The sequence below is a fragment of the Melopsittacus undulatus genome, chromosome 7 (assembly GCF_012275295.1).
Source record: "Melopsittacus undulatus isolate bMelUnd1 chromosome 7, bMelUnd1.mat.Z, whole genome shotgun sequence".
In the NCBI taxonomy this organism is placed as follows: domain Eukaryota; kingdom Metazoa; phylum Chordata; class Aves; order Psittaciformes; family Psittaculidae; genus Melopsittacus; species Melopsittacus undulatus.
In genome coordinates, this window is record NC_047533.1 from 45,634,390 (window position 1) to 45,656,925 (window position 22,536).

The 22,536-nt window shown below is 38.7% G+C and overlaps 1 protein-coding gene across 3 annotated transcripts in view; it reads right to left on the reverse strand.

Annotated features, from left to right (window-relative positions):
- TRIM2 (tripartite motif containing 2) overlaps positions 1–22,536 on the reverse strand; it is a 120,345-nt gene that overhangs the window by 88,173 nt on the left and 9,636 nt on the right. The window contains exons 1-2 of one of the 3 annotated variants that reach the window (XM_031048756.2): positions 21,690–21,748; positions 21,190–21,336 (exon numbers count right to left, since the gene is read on the reverse strand). The exons of 1 other annotated variant lie outside the window; for it this stretch is intronic. The gene's annotated coding sequence lies outside the window, so the exon portion shown is untranslated. Of the gene's footprint in view, positions 1–21,189; positions 21,337–21,689; positions 21,749–22,536 lie in introns of those variants that run through there. One more of the 3 variants, XM_031048757.2, reaches the window with a different exon arrangement.

The following is a 22,536-nucleotide window of genomic DNA, read 5'->3' on the forward strand; positions in this document are numbered from 1 at the left end:
GTGATTTCAGTTTGAAAAATATTGTTGGGGAAACTTCTGTAAAAATTTATGTCTGCAGTATCTGTGTTGTGACTCAGTGGATCAAGATCTCTCCTGACCTGCCAGTCTAGCAACTGTTATTAGCATTAACTACATTAATATATATGGGGACTGATTTTTCTTCTCTACTCTTATTCAGAAGATGAACAAGAGAGAGCACCAGAACACCTCCCCCAAACTTACATGAGGCCCTCCAATACTCCACTGTACAAAGGGTCTTTCCAGGTAGGACAGAGCAGGCAGGAAGTACTGCTTCAAACCCCACATGTTTATGTTCCTTTTTTGCACAGCAGAGACATAATTACAAATAAGACTCATGCTGCCTGAAATGAGGTGCTGTTTGGGATGCTGCTTCTCTTTTTAGTTTCACCAGCTATAAAAACCTGCTGGTGCCATAAGTGATGAGACATTCTCTAATACAAAATCCTCCAAAGGGGTTTCTGTGTACTAGTAAAAGTTTGACTTCGAAGTTACAGAACAAAATTGCTCCATAGCTTGCATTGAATATCCAAACTGACCTCAACAGCAGACCTATTCTGACAATCACACAGCAGAATTTTGTCAGAGGCTGTGTACATACCTTTTTGTCTGCAAAACTCAGTGTTAAATGAAAACATGAAAGCATTGAACATTATCTCCTTTCACCCAGAAAAACAAAGGGGATTTAGTGCATAGTTTTAAATTCAATTGGATTTGAGAAAATACAGCACTATAAGGACTCACTCTGCATGTTACATGACTGAAACTTTTATGATCTATGAAATATCACATTCCTAGTCAAACATTACACAGGAGTCAGGCCTCCCTTTGAACCCCGTGGTTCTCATGTTCTATCCACAGGACATAACCACCACAATGTGTTACAATCTTTTGCCTTCCAAAACTAAAAAAAGGGAAATATTTTCAACAGAACATCTACATCCACTTCTGAATTACTCTTACACCCAAAATTAAAAAATAATTGGACAATGTCAAGTGAAACACATGTTTAGTGGCCCTAGAAAAGACAATATATTCAAAAGAAAAGCACTAAAACGAGAAGATTCCTTAAGCAGATTAGGAAGAGCTAAGCTGTCACTTAAACTCAATGCAGTTCTGACATTTTGCTGCATAAAACCTAGAACTTCAAAGAGTACATTGCACAAAGAGAGCAACTCTTTGGGATAAACTGAGGAATGAATATTATAACAATGTAAAGCAATGAAGTTAATAGCTTATTAAAAAAAAAAAAAAAACAAACCTGCAAATACCCAACACAAAATGACATAAAAAGCTACTTATCATAGCTGTGCCAACCCTCCCAACACAGAAAAGCATAGCACAATGAAAGCCAACAGGGTTACACAGCTTCTGGACTGAGCTAAGTAACCTCCAGCCAGCTCAGCATGGAAGCAGCATCAACTTGGTTCCCTCCTCATTTATCTATGTAAATATTCTGCATGTATCCAATTCATGGACAGTTGTGGCTTTCTCAAGCATCACACTGGGTGTTTGGAGACCAGCCTCCGGGTTGGGCATCTCACTATTACCATTAGTTAACAAAGCATTTAGATTTCTCTCCTTAAACTCTGCCTTTAGCTACCTAGGGATCCCAAGTTACCCAGATTTCTGGTCACACTATAAGGGACTTGGCTGAGATACTGCTGAGAAGGCAGTTAGTCAAACAAAAGAAAGATTTGCGTTCACAGCAGGACTCAGACACACAGAGATGCAGCTGTAACCTGTGAACTCACTGTGAAGTTTCCTTCCAGCAGGGACTTAGCTCTCTCCAGGAGTCCAAGCTTCTCTTGACAGTCCAGGATCTGCTGTAATGGTCTCTCAGAGAATAGACTCGGAAAATATGTAATTGAGCTGTTATGACCTGGACATGGGTTGGCACACGTCACTGAACATGATAGCAACACTACAGCCTAGCATACAGCTGAGAAAGGCAGATTTCCAGTGGTTATTTAAAATGGTAACCACCCATTCCAGAAGTATTTGTTTTATGTTCCCCACATCTTTTCCCAAGCCATTCATTATATCAAGCCTATGAAAAAATATATTAGCAACACAACATTACATATGGCTTTGCTCAGAGATAGAGAAAAGTGTCAAAAGAAACCCTTTGTACAGTATTACATTATTTATTCCAAAAGAAATCTCTAGTTGACACACCTCACTTAATTCCATGGTAGGCTTTTACATAGACAAGCTACTTATATTTCCAGGGTATTGACTGCTCATCAGATTTATATTGCTTTTGATATTGCAATCTCTTTCCTCCTGTGATGCTATTATAGACAAAAAGTCCTCCTTTCTATGTAGTTGGACTGACATGCTTTGGAGAAGGAAAAAAAAAATCTTAGCAGTAAATAAAGGGAGAGACAGAATCACAAAGAGACACAGGCAGGGGTGTCAGTTCCTAACCACAAGGTGCCTTGCAGTCTGTAGATGCCCCTGCCAAGAGTTCTGTGCTTAAGCAATCCACAGGAATGACACCCACAAAAGCCAGCACACTGGTGCAGAGCTGCCTAACTCAGCTGCCGAGAAATGCCAAGATCTTAAGCTCACTCCATGTATTCTTGGCATACTAAGCTGAGCTGCAGAAAAAATGCCCATCTCCAACTGGAATTCACACATACCCATTCTCTTGAGTTAACTTCCCTTTCTCACAAAAACTGACTGGGGAAGAGACAAGAGGCAATTACAGTATTCAAGAGATGGCAGGTTGGGGCTTAAATCTACTAGCAGCCAGATGAAAGTTTAACCAGCATTCCCTTATTTAATCATGTCTTTTTAGGTTATTCTAAGGTAGGATCCTGAAGCCATTGTCCTGATGCTACTAAATAATGGAGTGAGGAAGATAACAAAGACCACTATGTAGAACAGTATTCTAGTTGCTGTTTAAGACACTTAACTTTGAAAGTCCAATCTGTGCTTCAGTAATTGACTTTTCATCAGGAGTAGACTCAGGTTTCTGTGTTCCTGATGGCATAAGCTACTTTTCTGGGGTCAATGGGTGCTTTTTGAGCAATGACAGCCTAGCTGCTTCAGAGAAGACAGGCACAGAGTGCCTTCTATGATGGTCCTGACATGTCTAGGTATAAGGAGATGCCCAACCCTTGCTGCTACTTAAAATCTCCAGACATCTGGGTTACGTGGCAGATTTTGAAGGCCTATATTTCTGCCTGAAGCATTTGAAGTGGCCACCAGGTACTTAAGGCCATGTCCACAATGTGGGAGCATGTCCACCTGAGCTGGCATGGATCTGCATACTGACTCATAAACCAGAAATGCTGGGAGTTCGGTGCAAAAACATACAATCTGGCTCTGTACATGGTCCCTGATAAACAATACTGCTGTGTACAAGGCTGCACTCCACTGTGACTTTTCCAGATTGAGGGCTCCTGAACTCTTGTCTGCCTCAGAGAGTAGTCAGGCCCTACATCTGGCCTCAGTCCCTTCACGGATCTTGCCTGAGTTCAGCCAAGGAAATAATCATTATGGGGATTAAAACTAATCTGATTTCATCTAGCCTAGAACACATAGGAAATAGATCAAAAGTGGATTTCTGCCTGGGTTTCTCATGGATTTCAACTCCAGTTAATGCTCCTAATTGAAGCCCTGCCTATTTGTTTCCTTGTTTTAGAAGCAGAAATCATTGCCAAGCCTCTGGCAGCCAGGCCAGAAAATAGTGACAAATAGTGTAAGCTGATCTGGCAGGCTTCATTAAGGGCAGATTAAACACTGACAGTCCCCAAGGTTTTTGTGATATGATTGCATGACATGGCCAATGAACTAGTCACTCCCTAGGGTGAGAAGCAGAGATGATGTTCAACTGCCTAGAGAGTTAAACATAGACTACTCTGTAAAATTACATATTTTAGCAATGTAAGATGCAAAACACCATCTCTAAACAAGGTGCTTCACCTTAAATAAACCTTGTGAACTGCTAAATATAAGTCTGTCTATTCCTAAGAGGGATGAGCAATGTATGAAAAAAAATTAATGAAATAATCAAGAGACCTGCAAAAGGCCAGTGCAGGAACTCACCCTTTTCCTAGGGGAAAGTCCAGAGCATTCATCATTTAAGATTATATTTTCAAGAAATATGAGAATGGACCCTCATTTACTGTGTCAAGGATTATTATATCAGAATGACAAGAACCCTCTCAGTTGTCTGTGTTTGTGGCAAGGTTGTCTTGGATCTAAAACACTTTTCCTAACTCTACTGTCTACTGCAACCTGATGGTTCTCCTTGCTCTACAAGTTGCTGGATCTATAAGTTTCTAATGACAAAGACTGCATGATACCATTTCCCTTTTCAACCCAAAATACTCCAAATGCTTCCAGATTTTCTCTTACATTAGCAAAGGAAATAAATTGATCCTACCTGAAATGCTGACACTTAACATTCATTCAGACTCATTCTGTACACATTATACACAAATAAAATGCTTACGAAACCAAGTGTTTTAAAACTGAAATCAAAAACCAAACAAACAAACAAAAATCAATCAATAAATCCCCACAACATCAAAAGAAAAATGTTAGCCAGCAGTCTTCATCTGATTTGCAGACGCAAAATGCATAGAGTAGAAAGAAACCTACCCGAGTTTCTGTATTTCTCCGCTGAGGTCTGGATTGTATCTATTGTCACAGCTTTGGAAGAGGAAAAAAGTGCTGTTGAATTTGTCTCACACCCAGCAAACACTGCATCCAGGAAGCACAGCACAGCTTCTTAGCTATCTCTTGGATTTAGTGTCACATGGAAGATCTGTGTTGAAGGTTCTACCTTTAACAGCTATTAGTGACTTCAACGACAACTGGACATGTTTTAATGATGTTAAATCTAGCAAAAGCCTCTTGAACACAGTGTCCTGTTTGCAGGGATCTACCCTGCCTTTATTATGATACAAATTTTTCTGGTTTATGATTACTACAGGACAGCAGGTAAGAGATAGCAGGTGGAACTGAAGCACTGGCATACAAATGGGAAGATGTCTCTGTAAAAGGGAAACCAAACATAGTGTTATTTGGAAAACAAATGAGCAGCTGGTGTTCCAACTTGGTACTTGCCTCATCCACCTTCCTTTTTCTTCCTGCATTTTAATACCATCACCATAACCAGCATTCAGAACCTTTTCATTTAGCCCTTTTAGCTAAGGAAGCCTAAAAAAGAGTAAGAAATTATTACTTTAGTTCTCCTGCTTCATCAAGTCAATGCAGAGACATTCTGTCACCTCCTGAGATATCATTTCTGCCCTAGAAATTCTTAACTGAAATGGATGCCTTCACACTCCAGGGACATCCAGAGGGAACTTTCCACAAACAGCCCTACTTACTTGGAATGTCTTTATGTTTGTTAAATACAAGGAAACAAGTTAAAACACACAAACCAAAATTATCCACCAGAAGAATTTTATTCCAATGTGACCAACACATCCAGCTAGTTAGACCTCTTTATGGCTTTACCTCCAATTTAGAATGAATTGAGCAATTTTCTGGGCTTGTGAAGGTTCCAAGTGGAATGGAAATTATGAAAGCACTCATTCAAAACACTTGTTAGCAATCTTTTCCAGCACTCCAGTTCAAATCAGTTGAGTGGATTACATATAATTTAGGAACCACACACTATACCATGTCTGAAAAAACAAATTCCCACAGACAACTAGAATGCTGCAGAAATCACTGTGATTTAAGACAAAAAACTGCTGGAAGAGGGAGGACAGAGCTGCAATGATGTATGTTAGAAGTACCTCTTCTCTCCTTCAGATTTTGCAGAAGTCCTTCCCCATATACAGTTTCCTGATTTCTACAAGTGATGGCTTGTGTGGGAAGGAATCAAAGGTGTGAGTCTGCTCCATAATTTTCCCTATGTAATACAGATACTTATTTAGACAAAATCAGATAATTCCAGTGCCTGGAACTAATCTTTTGACTCCAGGAATTGCAAACTTCTTCCTGTTCCCAGGCTGAGCCTGTAATCAGGGAACAGAAAACAAAGCCTTCATTTTGCAGCATAATGCTCTGCATCAACCCCAGAAACAAGCTCCTGCCTTGACCTTCACAGTTTTTTTTGGCACTGTATCTCATTGTACCCTTCAACCTGAATCCACAGAACTGAAAATACCACTACTTGCTTGACCTTGTCCAGAGTCCTGCAGCAGTAGATGACATCTGTAAGGAAAGCCTTGGTATTAAAAAGTCATCAAAGTAGCTTCCAACTGCACTTTGGTTCTGGAAAGCAAGAAAATTTGGACAAAGTCCTGCGCTCATTTTCTTTTGGCTACTTCTTTGTTGAGCCTGAAGGCTCTTCATTGACTCCATAGGTGCCTAATTCTGGTGCCTAGGTGTAACCTGTTAGGACTAAGCATAATTTTTACAGCACTGCAGTACAGAACTGGAATCCTTGAAGCAGATCTTGCAAATCTAAAAGCAGAGCACTTGTATTATAGGGTCTCAAGTTATTAGTTTTGTTTCTAAACAGATTCATGGTAGCATCTCAGAGTGTACAGAAGTACTTGCTATATTATTCAAGGATACAAACCTTCCATCACAATCTTTGCACACACTGCATGCATCCATGTTCCTGCTTTATCAGCTCAGGTGCAGCATCATACACATCTAAATATTTTGTGTTAGGAATATGAGATCCTAAATGGTTCTACTTTGCTGAAGATCATGTATTCCTTGTGTAAAATAAGCTTTCCAGGTTCTGCTATAATCAACAGTATGTTCAAGCAAACAACTGCTCTAAAAGGATTGATTACAGACCAAATGGGATTGAAATTCCATTGCTGACTAGTGAAAAAGCAGATAAATAGCTCCTTTTCTTTAGCATCAGCATCTTATTTGCTTTGTGTGCCTAGAAAGTAAAATGTGATAGGAAGAGCCCAAACTTCTTAGGGAAAGCCTGTCTTAAATCTCTGGGCACTTAGTGCATGGTGACTTCTCTCCTTTTTAGATTATGAAAACTCCGGTGCTCTTTTCCATAGAAGCAGCAGTTTCTTGCTATGAACTATTTGTATCTCACTATAAAATACTTTGTGATTAACATTATACTAGTCAATAGTTAGGCCTAATTAAACTTGGTGCCTTAATTACATCAATTGTTGCTTTTAGAGACTTTATTGAAAACACCAGAGATGGTGAGAAGGACATTTTCATTTCGTGCTCCCTCAGTCCCCTAAGCCTTTCATTAAACCCTTCGCTACAGATGTTCATTCTGGTACCAGATGGCTCAATAGCTGCACTAGAACCAAATAAACCTGGCCATCATGGCCACATCCAGAGTTACTGACTACCAGAGAAAACCATAATCATAACGACTGCCTGACACACAAGAGGTTGTTGTGATCACATCTATGGATTCACCCTTCTTTTGTTGCCTTCCTGTAAATGCAAACAATGGATGTATAGTTCCTGCTCTGTTGCTCTGCCGCTTGGAACAGAAATTGTACTACCATCTTTTGACTGTGAGGAGAACTACACCTTTAGAGAGTCTCCCTTCTGTACTAAGTCACATCAGGAGGTAATCTTTAATTCAGTGAATGAAACATAAAAATCCATTTAAATATGGACACACAAGATGAACAGTGTAGTTTATGAGCTGAGTCCTTTACAAAAAGCAATTTATTTTGAACATGTCCATAAGAAAGCTCATAATTTGGGAAATCACATATACCCAAGAAAAAAAAATACAAACATCAACAGTCTTAAATGTGCCAGCCACAATGCATCTATTTCTATTTAATGTGTCTTACTAAACTGTTTGGATGCAGCTTCACTATTACAGGTCCATGTTTCTTCTGGCACTTCACATCTGTGTGACAGTTTTTGAGCAGATCAATATGGATTTGAGTTGGTATTAATTATGAACTGTTTGATTTTCAATTAGTAGTTCATATCTAGATCAATTCTGAAGTGAAGGACAGTACTACTTTCTGAAATGTACAGTGATCTATAGAAAAATTATTTTTGTTCCTAGTTACAGTTAAGTGTCCTTATCTTAGTACCAAGGATTCTTCCAGATATGCCTAGACACAGTTCTTCTGAAACAAGTCAGAAACACACTGGAGAAGCTCCTAACAGATTTTCAGAGGCTGGTTATCCTACACTGTGCTCATACACAAAATTGTGATGTTTTGAAATCGTGCTAAACACAATACTGTCTTTTTTAGGCAAATGCAGATGACTCTTATGCATTCAAAGGCAAATTCCAAAGCACTGTAAATAGACAAATATATTTAAAATCCAAAAGTAACATGCAAAAATGTATACTGTCCATTTGACATTAAGAACAGTTTTGAGAGTGGAGTGTTTAGTATCATTCCTCTGCATACCAAAGAAGTTTTGTTGGATATCTGACAATAGAAACACTAGCTTAATACCCCATGATCTCACAACAGCATTTTTGCCAATCCCTGAAAAGAAACCACTGGCATTTTGGGTGTGCGCTGTGGCGTGTGTGGTTTAGTAGTGCTTTACCACTTTATAAATTCAGGGCAAAATCTTGTGAAGTCAATGAGATATTTGCTACAAGCCTCCATGGAGCTGAGCTTTCATCCATAATATTTAAGAAGTGGGTCTGTGTTCCGAACAAGATCAAAGGTGAAATGTAATTATTTTTTTTTCATTACAAAAAAAAAACCCAACCAAACAACAACAACAAAAGTTACAATAAACACTAATGTGTAAAATTGAAATTTTTCATAAGACAATTTTCCCTATAAACTTTGCTGTACCCTACACAGTTTTTAAGCAACTCTCATTAATTTATCTATGTACACATGCAAAGAAATTGGAAAATAATATATATACACACACACACAGAGGCTAAAGTCCCTCTGGTGTAGCTGAAATTACATTTGATAATAAAGGACAGAGTAGAGCTACTAATTCAAAGAAATCTTTGTTTTCACATGTAGCATTATTACGTGGAGCTATTACAAAGTAGTGGCCAAGGGTCATCTCCACAGCTACATTTCATTTTGAACTCTGATCCACATCCTCTTTGCAGCAGACCATCATATACCATGATACTACAGTAGCTAACTCCTTCACGTTGGAAAACCAGTGCACAGACCTAACTTTTGCACCTGCTGGATGGAAAGAACACTTTACTGATGAATAATTCAACAAAGTCACATTGTATGCAAATAAACTGGTATATTCCCTGCTCAGCAGCAATGAAAGCAATCCTTCTGACCTCGTCCCCCAACTTCCCTGAATTACCTAGAAGCTACTTTTATCCTTGGCATGCTTAAACAGAGCAAGAAAACATTTTTCTGTCACTGGTAACAATAATTCTACAGTTGCACACAGCACCTAAAAAGTTATTGCGCTAGTAAATCCTTCCCATTTTTCCTGCAGGTTCAGGAAATAAACTGTCAGTGTGTCTCTCAAGTCCTAGGGTCTCTTGATTTCAAATCCACTGTCTCACAAAAGATGCTGGTTATCTGCATGGTGAACCAACAGAATAATCAAGAATTGGTAATGTAGCTAACTTCTGATGTCTTTTACATGCCCATACCCCATATTGGTTTATAAGGATGTGGCTTTGTGAAGAGCTACATACTGAGGTTTGAGCATCATCAATCAGCTGAAAGAAAATTTATCTTGCACTAAACTAATAATTTGCTTGTAGTCCAGTGAAGCAACCAGCCTGTATACCACCTGGAAGGAGATTACTCTGCCTAGCTAACATCTGAAATGCATGAGCATTTCTACAGTAAGGTGAACTGTCACTTGTCCTGTATGAGAATATTCAAACTGACCTTTAAGAAAGTAATGAACTGCAGGAAACCATGATTAAAAAAAAAAAAAAAACAAAAAAAAAACAAAAAAAAAGAGGGAATGCTTGAATCTGAACAGAAGTCCACATTTAGCCAGTTCTCACATACAAGTAATGCCTAAACAGAGGTCTTTCTATCAGTTGCATTTAAATACAAAGCAGTGAGGTTTGTCCAAAAACTGGGTCTCAGCAACAAAGCACTGAAGTATTCTGACTACTTTGTTAGTCAAAGAAGAGCTACAGGTAGATAAAAAGATTTGCTTTTATTTCTTTCAGCTTACCTCTACACCTACTAACTTTGCTGTCTATATTTGGCTTATGTAAATAAATTATCCTTCCACTTTCATCTTATGGGGGATTTTAGACTAGTTGGCAACAAATAAAACATTCTGCTCTGACAGGTGTGGATGATCATTAAGACATGGGTATTGGACCCATTTTCAAGGTACCAGTATATTACCACAAGTAATCACACAGCATAAAAAGTGAGGAGGACCTCCTTTTTCCAAGCTGCTCTGCCTGGCTGAGAAGCTGGCAGTGCAGAGTACCAGTGTCACGGTGGAGGAAATGTCATACCTGCTGATTAACATCAGTTGGAGATATCCCAGCATACAAGAAACCTACGGGGAGAATGCCAGGACCTTGGTTATCACCCAGACCTCTTCAATGATTCATATCGTAGTACTCCATCTGGCCCAGGCAGCACTGAGCAAGAACCCCATACGTACACATATATTCCTAAATTGCATCAGAAATGTTTTGAACATCCCCTGGTATTGAATGTTCCTGTTCCTTGCACAGCAATGACAACAGGTACTTGTCCCTCTGAACAAACAGTCATCAAAACAACCACTGTGATGCAGGCAATTAATCAGGCTTCACCTCTTTAGAGGGAATTATTAGCTTGTTTATTATCACTGTTCTTCCCTAACATTATCAATACAACACAAATATACAGATAAATGGAAAAACAACAGTTTGAAAGTTTATATGTTATGGGGCTCATGAGTTGCAGCAATGTATATACTCTGCATCATATTTGATTAAAGAACTCTTTTTGAACAATTTTGGACTTTCCATTTACAGTACTCAACAGGAATATTTGTGGTGACATTCCAAATGTTCAGAATGTGGATTCCTTCCTATTTCATTGGGAACTCTGAATTAGATCCCTACTGAAAAGACCAATCCAAACAAAATAAAAACCATTTGCATAGAAAATGGATCCACGCCACAGCAGTATTCACTGCATGGGCAGTGCAGTACTTTGTGATTTTCCTTTCTCACAGAAACTATTTCCATGTGCTCAATTACCAGCTACAACTGAATTCAGAGATTTCTCTGCACGCCACAGCATGAAAGTGATGATCTACATTTGATCTTAAATGCCTGGCAGACCTATGTTCTGATATGCCTTTGTGCCTCACCTCATTTTTCTTCAAAACTCAGGTTTCTTTTTCAAATGTGCCTGCTTTATGCATACGTTTTAAAGCTTTTATTCTATACCAAAAATACCTGGAAAACAAGATGACAGAGAACATAAGGAAAAAAAATAGAAAAAAAGCTATATAGTTATTTTAAAAAGTCAGGGTTGGCAGCATGTTCTGGAAAATGCCAAAGGGTTTGTGGAATAAATTCCATTTGGCAAGCTTAGAGATAAAAGAACCCAGCTGCTTTCAAACACCAAAAGCACCACTAAAAAGTCTCTAAAACTGCAGAAATATCTTAAATCAACAAGAAAAAAAATATCATACTCCCACACAAAACAAGAACAGCAGCAACAAAAGAACCACAAAACATTCCTATTTAGATAAACTTCAATGCTAGCTGAAGTATGTTTGTTCGAGGCAGTTTGTCAAAGAATACGCTTCAATACAACAAAGGGCACAGGGTTGATGGATTTTGTGATGCTTCAGGCTATTGCAAAGCTAGGCAAAGAGATGAAAGCAGTCACACTGCTGAAAGGACCCAAAGGAATCAGGCTGAGCCATATGACGACTGGAATCCTTTGCAAAAGTGTTTCATAGAATCATAAAATAGTTATGATTCTATGATTCTATTTATGCATCCTTTCTTCCAAGTTTAGATACAGCCAGTTCAACCCCTTCATGACATGTAAGACATGTAAAACACACTTGTAGCAAAACTGGAACATGGAAGTACCTAAGACAGGGACTAGCTCCTTCATTGTAAGGGAGTAAATACTCATGGAAGAGTCTGCAGAAATGGCAAGAATACTGCCCTTTTAATTCTAAATAAAATCTGTATTTTCAAGCTGTTGCTCCTTGTCATTGTTCCTGCAACAGAATATTCACTGTCAGAGGTTTCTAGCTCTGCTCCTCACAGCCACTGCCCCTTCTCAGAAGTTAATAGCACAATCTAATACCTCAATAACTCCACTCCAGAGCAGACTTGAAAAATAGGTTGACCCTACTGAAATGTGAGCATAATTTATTTCATTTTAAATGGACCATTTCCCAGATCTAGGTTTGAAGTCAGTTACACTAGCACTAGTTACTTACTACACTAGGGTAAGGTACCTTCCAGTAAAAGAAGACAAATGAACCACTGGACGCTACTCAGAGAATACTATCGTGGGGCAACTACCTGGATGTCCAAAAAGCCAGGAAAGATTCCTTACTGAAAGAGTCCTCCTTGAAGATAACTAACACTCAAAGGTAACAATTTCATTACTTTAAGAATCAAAATTAATAAACATTCTAAAGTTCCTTTCATTTCTCCTTATTTCCTGATAATATTATAGTATCAGATATGAAGAGCTTTGAAACTCACATTTCAAGCTGGTAATTTCCAGTTAGTCTTAAAAAAACATAATAAATCTAAACAAAAGCAGTTCAGTAACTTTGCAGTATGAAAAATAAATATAAGATACTCCATTTCTAAACACATACACATACAAACAATGTAGAAAAAAGTCTTGTGATCAAATGGCTGGAGATAGAAGGCACAAGTTTGGCAGGCAAGATGACTAAGTAAAAAGAAATGCCTTCACATTTTCCAATTAAAATGGGATTTGCTTTGAATGATCTGCTGCAAATCAGTCCTTTTTGTCCTTTATCAAGTGTTTTTCCTCAGCTGGAAAGGAAGCAGCTAAGGAACATCATGCTGTGCTTGCGTACAATTAACTTAGCCAAGCTTGAATGAAACATTTAGGGAAGAAACAGAATGCCCCTGTCTGCAATATGTAGATTTTTATACTGTGCTTACATAGCGCTGAACATCCAGTATGGTAAAGACACTATAGCTCTCAAGATGTATTTCTGATATCCTTTTTACATACAACTTCCATAGTCTGTAAAACACGTAAATACAAAAGCTGTAACATCATAGAAAGCTGTTCTCTATTCAGTAATCAATATAGGCACTAGGGCTTTAATCCACAAAGGCATGTCTACATGTCCCTGTAGATCAATTGTAATCATATATATCAATTTTATATCAATGATGCTTATAATTAAGGTGAGAATCACCTTACTACAGAGGGTCTGTGTAATTCCTTTACATACTACCTTGGGCAGAAGATTTCAGATGTCTGAAGACCTCCAAAGAGGCCTGTTACAGGTACTCCTACATACTACATGTCTTCTCCCAATACTGTACTTGGCCTTTAATTTGCCAGCAACTGGAAAAAAAAATAATCTTGCTTTTATCTCTTTGTCATATCCCATTGCTGAAACATTACACTGATTCAGCATCAAACTGACATGAAGCACCTGGTTGTAACCTTACTGAAGTAGCTTTCATGGTTTTCCCCATAGATTTCTTTAGGTAATAATAAGCTTTACTTTTGATGTTTCAGTCTATAGTGCTGGACATTTGTATGCAAATGGCCAAATTGCACAGCTGCAGAAAATTAGACTTTGTATTTTTTTGATGTTGATTGGACTGAATTATCTCAGCATGAGTAGAGACATTATCTTTCTATAAGCTACGTCCCCTACAAGCAGACTATTTACTACTTTCTACACTTCCAGGAATTTAGCTTATTTGAGAGTTTAAGTGCCCATGTTGGAGCTGGCTGAATACTATTTGCCAGCTGACACTAATTTTGATCTTCTCTAATTTACAATCATTCACAAATATTTCTCATTGTTAAGAAACACATTTTGTCCCTTTATGCTTCTGCCAAATGGCTTGGTGGCCTATTTTTCAGATGCTGGTTGCTCACAAACATACCAGCTACTGATTATTCAAGTTATGTGTATGCTTTTCATCCACTGACTTTTTTGCTGAGTGGGTGGCTGAAACTTTAAACAAAAACAATTGATAGCAAACAAAGAGTTGATTTCCATTACTAACCCTTTGGGATATACAAACATTTCTGTGACCATTCCACCATTGTACAAATATTAAAGATTGGCAAATAGCAGAGTCACCATGGTCTTCAAGAATGTTGAATTAAAATTATTTGTTATTATATTTATCAGAGTTGCCTTTTCCACTGTCTTGCCAGCCTTAACCACTATTCCATAGCAACAGTGGCTAAAAAAAGACACCAGCAGATCATGGCCTGCAGGAAAAGCATTGAGAAACAGGCTTGCCTTCCACCTTCAGCTAATACGGAATCTGAAAGTTGCATGCATATTCCTTTCAGATCTTCAGGTACCTCCAGGTTGGCCTACTGCAGATGTCCAGATTCCTGCTGCTTGCCTTAAAAGAACCTGAACACAGTATGCATCAGGTATCTGGCACAGCTGATCTAGCTCACTCTGCTAAGGGTCCCTAGACCTCCAAAGCACTGAGGGTGAGCTTGATTTAAAAAAAAAAACAAAGGAAAATGACAACAGAGGATGGTCAAGGGTACAAATACTAATTTACATCAACATAAAATGGAGCTTACATACTCTTAATCAAGCTCAAGATCTATATGGCTCCATGCTCCCAGTCCAGTCAAATGGTATGTGTAAAAATAAAAAGGCATATGAGTAGTCCCTTAGTTACAATATCTATGCCATTCACAGCAGAATGAGTGCCTGGCTACAACAAAGCTTTGGGTAAGGTTACTGATCATATGCCTCCATGAAAGTCTACATTAAAGCTGCTTTTAGTAGTACAAGTCTCACAGTATGAACATTTGCTACTATCAGGTTCAAGACAAAGCACCTGTACAGAGACTTTCATTCACTCTTTTTAAAAGGGTTTAAAAGGGTGGCTGATAAGAATTGGCTGAAAAGAATTGGCTGAAATACTGAAGAATAAGTAGTGACCAATAAGTACTGGTCACTACTGAAGGCAAGTGAGGCACTAAGGAAATAAGAATCTCTCTTTTTCGCTCCCTCCACCTCCCCAGAAGGGCTTCTTTGAGGGCCCTAATGCTTTTAGTCCAGGGATAAGCAATTTAAAAGACTGTTAGAGGCAGTGGTGTTCCCCTGGACAATGCTGTCATCACTGCAGGCACTTCATATTTCTGAAAGTGTTACCAGAGCCTGGAGGTTAAAAATTCAAGCTAAACACCTGGATCTGAACAACACTTTTGAATACAAAGACTTGTCTCTATGACCACAGTCACATAATAAGTCAGTAGCAGAGTCAAATTCCATAACTCTTGAAGATGATTCTCCTTCAGAGTAAGTGTAAATCCAAGTAAATGAAACAACCTATACCACATGGCTTGTTTGTTCAACAAAAGTAGCAAGACTGACTTGTATGTGGAAAACTTCTCAACAAGAAGGCATGTGCTAGCATGACAATACATTAAAAAGCTATTAGCTATTGTGTAGAAATACAACAAGATAATACTCAAGGGGATTATTATGATGACAGTATTCCAGAGTCTCACCAAATGTGGTTTGCTAGAAATAGGAACGAATAACACTTTCTCTAACTCGGTTCAACTTGCAGCAATGACCCTTAAAGCTAGTAATAAAATTTCCCAAAGACTGGAAACAAACAGAAGTTGCTTTTATTGCACTCCTCCCTTTGTAACTTTTCAGGAATACTTTAGGCCTAGAAAGTTTACCAGTTTCAACTTTATTTTACCAGCATTCTTTGTCACCCTGTGCGTATATATATTATTTCAATCACCTCATAACTTCTGTTTTCCTCTCTGATCCTTTTGTTTTCTTCAGCAGGGCTTCAAAAGTAAAAATTTATAAACAAGTTTTGGCTGGGATAGAGTTAATTTTCTTCCAAGTTAATGGTACAGTGCTGTGTTTTGGCACAAGAAGTCACTTCAAACAGCTAAAACAAATAAACACAACTTACTGTATTCATGAAGGACTAGACTGGCACTTTAACCCTTTTACTTGAAACAACATTAAGTTATATTCCAAGTCTTATTCTAAAAAGATACTTTTAGAATTACACTAAGAGGTTTTCGCTACTTGAAGATTAATATTTTGGCCTCAACAAAAATTTAGTTGAATAAAGCAACTCCTCTTCTGTAAGATACATCATTCCTCAGCTATAGACAGAGAAAATAATTTCCAAAAACATCCTTTTTATGACCTTCACTGTCCCAGTGGATAAGATGATCTGCATTCTTGCTTCTGACAGCAAAAATTAGACTGCCCAGATTATGTTTTCCATTTGAAGTGAATGAAAGTTTTCAGGATCTCAGGTTTCCCTTCCTACTCAGCCAGCCCTGTTAATATGGAGTGTTTTCTTTTGGCACATAGTTTCCTAGCAGTAGCCAGGAATAGCGAGACATAAAGCTGTGTTAGCAGGTGGAAAATCAGAAGCAACTCCACAGAACATTAAATGTGTTGACTAATGCGGTTTTATAAATGTTGATGTTGCTCTCATATCTATGAAGGTCAATCCAGACACATCTGGAGTACAGTCCTGCACTTGATTGTCATCGATGTACACATGAAAAGAGCAACAGAAACAGCACAGGTTTCAGCTCTCAAACATAGACATGTTACTTAGACATACGCAGGCCACAATGAGGTTTGTGCTGCTTCAACCACAGTGTGACGGTAACTACATTCAGTCTCAAACTATCTGGAGCATCTCTTTGTGTCACTCTGCAGGCATACATGCATCAGGGAAGCTAGACCTGTTAAAAATTGAAGTCCTGGGGTGGCAGGCTCTCTGGGTCATTCACCATAACATCCAGTTGTGGCAATGAAAGCATGAAACTTTCTGTAGAAAAGGCTATTAAAAATTACAGTACTTTAAATTTCTCAGTGATTTTTCTATCCAGAAAATGAAAATGTAAGTATTTAGTATGATAAGTGATCAATCAACTTTCAATAGAATACCACTTAAAATTAACTCTAAATGTGTGTAGTTTGTATTCTATTTGAAAATCTACTTTTCCCTTCTTCCAAAGGAGGAAATCCCCTTGTAGCCAGGGCCTGTTTCACCTCAGGCTTGTCATGATACTTAATTCTTCACAGTTTTGCATTCTTCTCCTCAGGGGGCATTCTTCTGTCAGCTCAGCAAGCTTTTTCATTCTATGCTCTCTTTTTGCTCTCTTTTTCCTCTCAGGCTCTCTCTACTACACTCACATGAACTATACATGACCATGGTTTAAATTTCCTCACTATTACTTTTCTAGGGTTTCTTTAATCTCATTTATCCCATTTATAAGAAACACACACACATTGCTTATTTCTCTCCTTCAGTCATCCTTCCTCATCTCCACGCAGTTGTCAAGTCACTCCCCCACCTTTTTTCTTTCAGTCTTTTTCCTTTTCAGACTTGTATCACCTTCCTCTGCTCCTATCATTATCATTATCAAACTGATAAATTATTTCTGGAGTTCACAGGCTGTGGACAGCTGGACTGTATTCACCTGTTTGAAGTTAGCATCCATTCAGGAAAAGGGATATCACTGTCCTTCCGTAGTGAAAACTGACTCACATCAAAGTCCAAGAATTGTCTCACAGTGAGTCTGAGGAGATGCCACTGTGGATGCAACCTGCTCTTAGGAGATTTAAGAAATTGTGTATTACATCATTTCATCATTACTGATCCTGTACTGATCTTTAGAACAACTGCAGTTTAAAATCACATTCCAACTGAAGTAACTTGGATGACTACAAGTTTTCTTTGCTTCAAAAGCCTAAGTTCAGCCCTGTCAGCAGTCCTTTGCTATGGCAGCATCATAGTAGTCGTATCTTGACTAGCTTCTAAACAGGCAAAGAAGGAGCATGTGTAAAATCCAGGAGGTCTCTCACTTGACAGAGCAAAGCTGTCAGGGCAGTACTAATAAAGGAAGGAGAAAAACTGGAAAATCAGCTCCTGCAGATAGAACTAACAAACATTATTGGACCACAAGATATCCATTAGTCTGAGAGAATTTCAAGAACTAGAAGGTGCCATAAATAAACTAACTACCAATCCCAATGACAGGCATATGGTTTTTCTCTACCCATATTTTCAAAACAAACAAGCACACATTAGATGGGAAATTCTCCCAAGAGCATGAAAGGCAGTTTACAATCCCTGACCTCCCAGGCGAGGGCAGGTGCAGAGGACATAGTCATCATTAGGCAAGAGCTGTCGGTCTCAGCTTGGCTGGGCCAGAAAGCAAAAGAAGACACTATCAAGCAGAGGCAGTGCAGCTCCTCAGACAACAGTAGCCAGGAAGAGAGGCAGCTTTAAGAAGAATGCTCAGGAGCTGGCTGTGATCTTAATATTTGGTCCTAATGAGCTGGACTGAACTTTCTCCAGCACAGTTGTGCTTAAAGCTGTTTTTCTGGACTGAGGATGCTGTCCTCGTCTAATTATTGTAGTAATTCCACATTCCCCTGCATTCTATAATTAACTTGTGTTTGTGGTTTTGCAGAGAAGACCGCTATTAAAATGAAGCTGGCTAGTGGTAGCAGTAGTGTCTGTATTATTGCAGCACCTCTAAAACCTAACCATGGTTCGAGATTCTAGTGTCCTGAAACTGTGCTGAGGAGGATGAAGAAATATAGTGGAGGACACACTACACGTCACAAGATGGAAGCACTGCATCTTTCTCCAGCTTGTCAGTATGGGTCAGTAATGCACATTTGGTTCTATGCGGACAGATGATTTCCAGTTTTCCTGAATACCTGGCCTGGGGACCAATTCACAATGCTAAAATATTACTCAGCATCTATTCAGATACAAAGCCACTCTCCTCAGGGCAGAGCCTGCTGCAGGAAGACGGGGCGACTATTGAAGGTACTCACATGGTTCCCATCAGAGCAATACTGAAGCAGCTCACTGTCCCTCACATACTCGTCATTGCAATGTCCCTGTGTATAGAGATAGCCTCGGTGTTGAGAGACCTTTATTGACAAAGCACCTTGCTCAAGGTCATTAAAAAATAATAGTAATAGAAGATCTATGGCAGAGCAGGAGCTCAATTCAGATTTTCCTGGTGGCCTCAAAGCTTAGAGTCAACTATCCTCTGAATAACCTTTCCTTACATCACACTAGGTTTGTACGCCATATTAAAAGCTAAGATGCAAATGTTTACAGAGCACATCTAATTTCTTCCTTTTAAAAGACAGGTGTAAGGCAGTGATATGCTACTGGGAAAATTCTGTCATTTTCCTTTTGTTTTAAAATAAGCCAAGGAGTTTTAAGCGTTACAGGGAGGAGTGGAAGAAGTCTGGGGATGGAGGAAGGGAATATCAAAGGCCTTGAACAGTACAGGGTTTGAGAGCTGTAGAGTACAACTGAAACCAGTGTACTCTCTTAATGCCTTCCATTTTCTTAACCATGTTTCATCTAAAATAGTTACACCATATCCCAAGTAGCTGCTATATAATCATATTTGCACTTGTACTGCTTTTCCGCCACATTTTTTATACAGTAAGAAAAATATTAAGCACACTTGAGGAGAAGCTGAAACCCAAAGAGAATAAATGAAACTTCGCAGAGCAAGTAACTAAAGCTGTAAGAGGGCAACCCAGCATTACAGAAATGTCATGTGGGCCCTCTGGTTCCTGTCCCATGGTTTTTGCTTTGCATGGCAGCAATGGGCACATACATGGTCTTTTGGGAGATCAACAGTCACAGCTAGGCAGAAAGTCTGTCAGTAAGCACACGAGAAGCAGAGTTTTAAAGAGCCAGAAAAATGTAGTTTGAAACACAGAAAGGGAAGAGGTGCTTTGGAAGCCACTGAAATACTCCATTCACGATGATAAGACTATAACCTGAATTTTCAATTAGAAGTATCTGTTCTTCTACATTTAGATAAAAGCAGTCTGTGAGCTGAGACTCTCCACAGAGAAGTAAGTATTAGGCAACTGCGAAGGACTAAATGGTAGTGAGTTGGCTCATTTAGGTCTTTATTTAAGGGAGTACTTGGTACAAAACAAAGCTTTATTTCAGTCTGGATGTCTCCCAAATTTTATTTTTTACATTTTTGCTCTCCCTACACATAGTTTTTCCATTCAACTCAACCTTTTCCTCTTTTCAATTCTATGCTCAAACATGTAACCCCTCTTCTTTGTCCAGTTGCACTGGTCTTTGTTTTCCCCTTGGCCTTACCCACATTCCCCCCTAGACCATTTCTGTTTGCAGTCTTTAGGAAAGAAACATTATACTTGAATTTTGGTAAAGACTTCATTCTGTGAAAAAAATGAAATTTCCAATTCAAGGACATAATAGTTCTAAATGAAACAGTCTGAGGTGTTAGACCCAGGCACAGTGAGCACTGATCTGAATACTAGACTATTATTTTATCTAACAGTACACTCTAAAAGACAACTATGCTGATCATACCGGAAAGTCTGCAAACAGACTGGGGTTGCCTATTTACTATGAAGCACCTGAAACAGTTACTTGCACAATCATGCATCATTTGATATGTGTTCAAGATAAAGTTCAAACACTGTTTATACCTTTCAGCTTATATCCTGTTATCTTTGTCTGTGTACTAAGAAGATTTAAAATCTCCAGACCATCCTTTATATCAAATAACAGAGTAGCAAAAAAAATCATAAGGCTGTGAGAAAAATATTTAACAGATAGATACATTATCATGAATCCTCCACATGGTAAAACATAATGAAATTATAAGAATAGGTATAAGTATACTAGAATAATTGTAGTAATAATATGTCTCTCATAGATTTCTAAATGAACCCCAGTGAAAAAAAACCCCGAAGTAGTAATGAGGTAAAGTAGGAGTCCCTGCTAAGCCAAGTCATTTCATTGGTGGGCACTGCAAAATCAAAGAAATGTTAAAATATTTTCTATGCCCAACACCCCGACTTTAAACAACTCTCATTTAAAAATGCAGACAAGGAGAGTTCACAGATCATGGATTCTCTCATCAATTTATGACCTGTTTCCAGTGCTGTTTCTCTGTTTTCAGACCCAGAGGAGCAGGCAGTGTCACAGACAACGTTCAGCTGCAGACAAAAGGTAAATAAGCTCATGTGCTCTATTAACAAGAAAAGAACTTGCTAAGAACCTACCTTCTCCTCATTTTCTTGGTTTCAGCTCCTCCACAGTCTTCAGCCTTTCAGAACTCCCCCAATATGTGTGACCCTGCAACAGACTCTTGAATGATTCATTGTGGCAAACTTCCTTCTGTTCAGTTTCAGTTCATGGGGCCAGACTGGCTGAGGTGGGAGAAAAAAAAAAAAACAAAACAACAAAAAACCAACAAAACCAACAAAGGAAAAAATAAAAAGTGCAGGCATTGATAGGAGAAATGAAAATCATATTAAGAAACAGTGGATCTGGTCAAGGCACACATTCTTTCACCAAGTCAGAGAGTTATTTTACTGACTATTGACTTTGGCTGTAGGTCACTAGGGTGCTAATACCAGGCAAGGCAAAAGGCATCTTGTCCTTTGATAGGATTTAAGAGTAATCTTCGGGAGAAAGAGTGAGAACAGCTATTAGCATTTGGGGATGTGATTGCTAATCATGCTAAATGATGCATGACTGATTTATTAACTATTTTACTCACCAAAAAAAATGGAAGAAAGTTCTGCCAAGAATCTGCCATTCTTTGACAGAGACCACAATGTCTGAATCCCTTTTTTAGAGCAAAGCCATGGCAAATGCTGAGCCTGTGTGTTTCGCAACAAGGGATTAATTCTGTCTTAATGCATAATCCTATATGCTCACAGAGGAGAGAGTGCTGCAGAGAATTAAAAGGGAAAAAAAAAAGAAAAGGCATGCAGATAGTGGTTTTATAGATATGGTATTTATAGACAAAGAGGAAGAAATATTTCTGCATGCATTTCCCCCCCCCGTTTATCAACACCATTAGTAGCTAAAATAGGTCACACGTCCAAAGTAAGAAAAAACCACTAGTGCTTCCCCTACTTCTCCTCCCCACCTCCATCCCAATTCCACATGTGGCATTGCCCCAGTCCAGCTAAACTGCATGTTGTAGGTTACTCTTCAATAGGACTACGGGACCTTGAAGAACACTGGAGCCTTTTACACAAGAAAACATTCGCTGTCCCAAAAGACTTACAGTCCAACCATTCATCAGACTGAAACAGCTGCATTAGAAACTCTGAAAAAAACATTCATATGCAGCATTCTGTAAATTCCCATCCCATAGACACCTATTTGCATGTTGTAATTATGCGTCCAGGAAATTATTTGCTGATCTACACACTGACCCAAGTACAAGGAGGTAGAAGTTTCTGCCCTGAAGGGCCAGATGTGCAATGCTGAGCTTTCATATACCCACATCCTTTATCACACACAGCATTGAGCCTTAAAGTTAAATTCATGTGTCACTGTCAAAATTCTTCCTAAGTTTGAGTAACCTGCTCACATATCCTAAATGACATCTACTC